Source organism: Psammomys obesus, unplaced genomic scaffold, assembly GCF_907164565.1.
Source record: "Psammomys obesus unplaced genomic scaffold, mPsaObe1.curated_primary_1811, whole genome shotgun sequence".
Taxonomy (NCBI): Eukaryota; Metazoa; Chordata; class Mammalia; order Rodentia; family Muridae; genus Psammomys; species Psammomys obesus.
Window position 1 is genome coordinate 5,070,810 of NW_026585987.1, and position 6,948 is coordinate 5,077,757.

Here is a 6,948-nt window from a genome sequence, read left to right on the forward strand (position 1 = left end):
CTGTTAAACAGGCATCCTATCGCACCAATGAACATGTAACTGACGTATGCCTCTACAAAGTCATTCCCATGCAATTTCAGAATCATACAACCTTCTACTTACTACAAAATGACTTTCTTTTTAGGCGTTGTTCTGTATACACCTTTCTGTTGATACCTTGCAAGAGAGTTCATCAAGCCTGTCAACTGTGCCAAGCAAACTGGTAGGAGTGGCAGATTCCAGATTCCTTAGGGTCACCACCTTTGGCAAAGTGCAACTACACTTCAGTTCATGTGAGAGAATATACACTGACAAAAGTCAGCAACACAAGGAAGCTGTGCTCACTCTTGTCACATCCATCCTGACATAGGAGCTTAGGATCTCAGAGGCAGACACATCCCCAAATCTAAGGGCCAAAGTGTGGGTTCTGCTATTCCAGAAACTGTTATGGTTTGGATAGTGTTCCCACCCCCAGAGGCCCATGTGTAAAAGGGATGATGCTATTAGAAGGGAGTAGACCTCACCAGAAGGATGAGACCTCCTGGGTGGTCCGGGAGTGTTCTCTTGAAGGAATTGGAGATTCTCTTGCTCTTCCCGCTCTGCTGTGCTTCCATGCTTATTGGGTGAGCAGGTGTTTCCAATCCATGGGACTATTTCCCCTTGGACTGGGATCTCCAGAACCGTGGGCCAAAGTAAACTCTTTATATACTAATTGCCAGTATTTCAGCATAGTGATGAGAAACTACTGCAGAAAGTAAATACGATCCTTTTGTCTTTACCAGCCGAGACCTCCAAAGGTGAAAGCAAAGCAGCAAGTGCAGAGAAATGTTAATTCAAACATGGCTCCTCTGGCAAGAGATCACATCCAAAGATCTTCTAGGTCTGTATGGTCTGGCTGAAATACAAAGGTGCCTTTAATCCAGAAGACAGAGGCAAACAGATCTGAGTTCAAGGCCAGCCTGGTATAAAGCAAGTTTCAGGTAAAGAAAAATCTAGATCCACATATGGTGGTACAGGCCTTTAATCCTAAACAATAAAGGTAAAGATAGTTTGTAGAAGGAAGCACCCATGTTTGAAAGTGATGTCTAATTAAGTGGCAGAAAAGGTGATAAATCAGAGAAAGATTTGACAGAATAGGGATACACCCAACTCTCATGTGAAGAGAGAGGAAAGTGAAGCTACTTAATCAGCAATGCAGAGAGAGAGAGAAAAGGCAGGTTTACCAGGGGAGTTTTACAGAGAGAGGTTGAATGAGAGAACAAGCTAGATACAGGTAAAGTCAGAACGAACCAGAGAATGAAAAGGAGCCAGAGATTAGAGCAGATTACTGGAGTTAATTCAGCAGAGCAATTCAGAAACTGAGAGAAAAGCCAGATTGAATAAGTCATGGAAGAGGAATGTGAGCCAGAACAGCTGAGTTGAACCAGCCAGTCCAGAGATCAGTAAGATCAAGAAAGGGTGGGCTTATTAAGCAGTAAGTCTCAGGTGGAAAACATTCTAGGCCTAGGTTAGATTGAATGGAGGCTAGAAGCATCCAGGACTAGGCCTAGGTTAGCAGAAGGAGGCAGTGAGCCTCTGAGACAATTGAAATAGGTGAGTGAAAAGTTATTTTTACAAGCAAGTGCCAAGTACTTCTATATCCTTTTAGAGGAAGGTCGATATCCTTTTAGATCAAGGTCAAATTAACCCTAAGAGCAGAACTCTGGTCAGACAGGATTAGTGTCCGTATGTCAAAAGGCATCAGAGACCACAGAGTTTGTAGGCACCAGTCCTCAGCTCACAGAAGAAAGGCTGAGTGAGGACGTATCAGAAGAGTAGTTCTTATTAGAAGCCTAACCTAACACTTTCACCTTGAACTTCCAAGAACTATAAGAAAATACATCTTTAATATCTAAAATACTCAGTCTGTGGTACATTATTTTTATAGCTGAGTTGACTAATATCCGAATGTTGCCTTATCATTAATCCAGAGGGCATAAAAAAACCAAGGTCGAGGATATATGGGGAGAATTTTTAAGGGGAGAATCAAGGGAGGTAGTCTCAGGAGAATATGCACCTGAAATATGTCCCTTGTAGGTTAGAGATTGAGATTTGTTTCATTTCCCACCTAAGACATGTATCTGTAGAGTCTTGTTGGACTACACAGTGGAAAATGGCCACTTTTAGAGCTAACATCAGGCCACCTGTGACAAGAAATGTATGTACTTCCTAGAAGTCAAAGGCAGTATGATAACCAAAGATTCTCCAAGAGCTCTGCATAGCAGAGGCAGGCGACCCTAACAGTAGAACAAAGCCCAGGTCCTGTGCTGGGAATTGGAAGAGTCTTCCCACCCAGGGACGCTGTAGTTACCCTGAGTGACAAGTTCTATGGGTTCTGTGAAGATCTCACATAGACTGACACAAACATCCATTCAAGGAAGGCATTTCTTCTCTACCTGCATTTTATGTAAGTCTGTTTTGAGCTGGGAAACGTTCCACCAAAATTCACACATTGGAGAGGTGAGCCTTGCTATCTCAGAATGTGACTGTATCTGGAGACCTTGTCTTTAAAGAAGTGATTAAGTAAATGTGAGTTCGTTTTGCACACCTAATCTAGTAGGACTATCCATGGAAGAGGAGGGACAGTCACCAAGGATGAGTCTGTAAAGATGAAAGGACATGTGAGGATATAGGAGAAAGCTACAGGAAAACCAAACATGTGGGTACCTTCACCTTGAACTTTAAATGCCCAAAACTATGAGGAAAAGCAACATCTGTTGGTTATGATACTCCTGTGGTGTTTTTTATGGCAACTCCAGCCAACTAATGAGGCTCACCTGTACACAACTCTGGCAAGATGAACCACAGTTCAAGATGAACTTCAGGATGGTGACTGTCTTTCTTTCTTTTCTATTTCTATGAAGTGACACCATGACCAAGACAATTTGTTAAAGAATCTAATGGGGGCTTGCTTACAGTATTAGAGAACTAGTTCATGACCATCATGGCGGGCGATCATGATGGCAGGCAGGCAGGCATGATGCTGGAGCAGTAGCTGAGAGCTCACATCCTGATAGGCAGGCTGGAAGCAGAGGGAGCAAGACTAGGTCTGGCATGGGCTTTCGAAACCTCAAAGCCCATCCCCAGTGACTCACTTCCCCCAACAAGGCCACACCTCCTAATCCTTCCTAAATAGTTCACTAACTGAAAATCAAACCTTTCAATACAAGAGCCTGTGTGAGGAGAAGGGGTGCATTCTCATTCAAATCACCACAATGAGTTTTTAGGATTTCAACTGCTCTGCTGACTGTACAAGTGTTATGTGTTTTCTAAACCAGCCTGCTCTTTTCCCTATCTGCTTGGCACTCTCCATCAAAGGACAGGAAGCATAGGTCCACCAAGAAGCTTTGGGGGAACAAAGGAAAAATCAGGCAAGTGTCTGAGCCACTTAACTAAACAGACACTATCACACACCCACTCTATGCACTAATTATTCTCATCCTCACACCTGAGACTCCCTGTTTCATTCTCTTTTTTCATTAATTAATTAACTTTACAAACCAATCACAAATCCCCTCCCCCTCCTCTCCTTCCCATCACTTTACCTTACCCACTCCTTCCTCCCTTTTTCCTCAGAAAAGGAGAGGTCTCCCATAGATATCAACTTACCTTGGCATATCAAGTTGCAGTAGACCTAGGCACCTCTTCCCTTCTTGAGGCTTGACAAGCAGACCAGTTGGAGGAAAGGAATCTAAAGGCAGGCAACAGAGTCAGATACAGCCCCTGCTCCTGCCGTTAGGGCTCCCACATGAAGACCAAGCTGCACATCTGTTACATATGCAGGGCTTTTCAGCCATGACACTGTTCGGTGTCATCCACATTCCTGTAAGAAACCCCTCTCCTGTGATGGCTAGTGATGGCATCTAGTCCCCTCAGAGAGGTGAGAGGACTCTTCACCTTCAATTCACAGTTTGATTTCTTTGCCAAATTTCTTAGTGTCAAATGATAGATCAAACAAGACAAAGAATTCATTATCTTTCATGTAGGACACATCAAGTTTACTTTCATGTAAAGCAGATCTGGAGATTAAGCCTAGTGTGAGCATAGCCGACCGTTGGTTATGAAAGACACAAGAAAGTTCTGTCTTGGTGTTCTGCCACTGCAGCAAATTCTTCCACTTCCTGATTTGAAGTAGATCCTTGATCTCTGGCTCCCGTGCCCACATTCCAAACTGCCAGAAGCTGCATAAGAGGAAAACTCTGGGCCAGAGTAGTCCTATAAATAAGCCTAATGCATTTATTGGTTATTCAGGCCATCACTGATGCTCTATCTGGGGTGAATAGGCAGTGTCTCCCTAGGAAAAGTAATACAATTTTGCAGACTGGTCCCCACAGCCATGCATACCCACCCCAACCCATGCATCTGCCAGGAGGGAGCATGAGCTCTTCAGAGAAGATGGCATCTGCTGGGTCTAGGATACAGTAGAGACTGGACATCTCAAGGATGAGAATTTTAGCCTTTTAAACTAAAGGAACAGTCTGAGGTAAAGACCTGGAGGTAGGAAGAGTAAGGATTGTTGCTATTGTGTTTAGTGAGGGACTAGAAGTGGGGAACCCAGTGAGATGGAAGACCCCAACAGCAGCCAGTGAAGAGGCTCTGTATGCAGGTTTTGTTGGTGGAACAACAGGCCTCCATATTTGTGAATTCATGAACAGCATGCACATTTGCTCATTTGCAGACCCACAGGTACCTGGGGAGCTGTTTCTCTCTGTGTACAGGTGTCCTCCACACTGACAACTCAGGATCATAGCCAGCACTATGCAAGTGGGGCCATCTGACAGCCCACCACAGGACATGGAAGATGGAGATCTCACTACATCATCAGTAGTGAGATCCAGGCCTGGTACAGGAGGAGACAGTTCCTGCATAGTAAAGGAGGGCTGAGGAGCAATATAGGTAGATGTTTGGACATGGGCCCTTAGTCAATTTGGGGAACTACTACAGAGGACCAAAGTCTAAGTGACATATAAACCACAGAAACCTATTTCTCACAAATCTTGAGATTGGAATTCCCAGATCAGGGGCTACATAGTCCAATTGTGAGGGTCTTCCTTCTATTTCAAATGGCTGACTTTTGTTCTACCCTCACAGAGAGTCTCTGGAGACACCCCACCTCCTTTTTAAGCCATGGTCTTGCTATGTGGTGGCTTGGAATGCAACATGGAGAGCAGGCTTGCCTGGAACTCACAGAGACCCACTGGCCTCTGCCTCCCAAATGCACTGCTGCACTCAGCGAGGGAAGCTTTTTAAAGGTGCTAATCTTATTACTGAAGAGCCTTACCCTGCCTCTAATTTTATCACGTTGTATGTTAGGATTTCAATGTATGATTGGGTAGGGATATAAACATTCAGTTCCTAACTCCCACCTGGAGTATAAGTGAGGACAGCCCTCAAATGGAAGTCCAGCTTATGGCCCCCTTCAAAGCAGGAGCATGCTTCGTGCTTCTGCAGGGCTTAAGGCCACTCTACCTCACCTCTCAGAAGCCATTTTAGATGAAGTTAGCCATGTTGCGGTTCTGTCTCACAAGACAGATCTAGTGTTAGAGCAGAGCCAACAACAGCTCTACTCTCACCTGCATACTCACTATTCTTATGTGTTAGGGAAGTCACCTGGTCTCTGTCCCTCAGGTTTCACATCTATCCTCCCAGCCCAAGTATGGTTCCCGAGGGAAAATACAGCAGAGACTACATATGCTGGGTAGGTAGGCATTTTTATTTTTTGTTTTTTTGTTTTGTTTTGTTTTGTTTTGGGTTGTTTTTTGTTGTTTTGTTTTGTTTGGACCGTCTTGAAGCATCTTCAAAAATCATACCATCAAAAAGAAACACAAACTCACATGACTGAACTGGCGAAGCTCCAAGAAGCTGAGCCCAGGACCCTGGAGGTAAGACTGCAGACAGGTCCTGTGGCAGCCAGGCCCTGCAGACTTGAGCCAGTGGCGTGAGGTTCACAGTCACTGTGCTTGGCAAGTTGAGGAGCCAATTAAGAGCACATTTAATGTTGCATGTATGCTGTTCACTGACATTTTTGCTGCTTCCAAATAAGAGGCAATTCATGTTACCCATTTAAATTCGACATCTGTCTCATGGGGACAGGAAAACTTATACTTGGGATAAGGGGACCCAAGATAGTCTGCATGGAGAAAGGACTGGGCCTGAAGTCCGTATTTATATTCTGCATTTTACTACCACCCCTAGCTAAGAGAGGGGGGGGGGTCTCTAAGATTCTATTTCCTCTTCCTCACAAATGAGGTTAGGGTGCTGGGCTAGAGTGATGGCTCAGCAGATAAAGGCATTTGCCCCTTGTTGACCCGAGTTCAATACCCAAAACCCATATGGTGGAGGAAAAGAATCAACTTCCAGAAATTGTTTTCTGACACCTCCTTCCTCCAAAGAATAAATTTAAAAAAAAATATTTCTTTTTTTTTTTATTAATTACACTTTATTCATTTTGTATCCCCCCATAAGCCCCTCCCTCCTCCCCTGCCGATCCCACCCTCCCTCCCCTTTCTGCATGCATGCCACTCCCCAAGTCCACTGATAGGGGAGGTCCTCCTCTCCTTCTTTCTGATCTTAGTCTATCAGTTCTCATCAAAAGTGGCTGCATTGTCCTCTACTGTGGCCTGGTAAGGCTGCTCCCCCCTCAGGGGGAAGTGATCAACGAGCAGGCCAATCAGATTATGTCAGAGGCAGTCCCTCTTCCCATTACTATGGAACCCACTTGGACACTGAACTGACATGGGGTACACCTGTGCAGGGGTTCCAGGTCATCTCCACAAATAGTCCTTGGTTGGAGTATGAGTCTCTGGGAAGTTCCCTGTGTTCAAATTATCTTGTTCTGTTGCTCTCTTGTGGAGTTCCCGTCCCCTCCAGCTCTTACTATTTTCCACTTCTTACATAGAATTCCATTCACTCTGCCCATCAGTTGTCCAT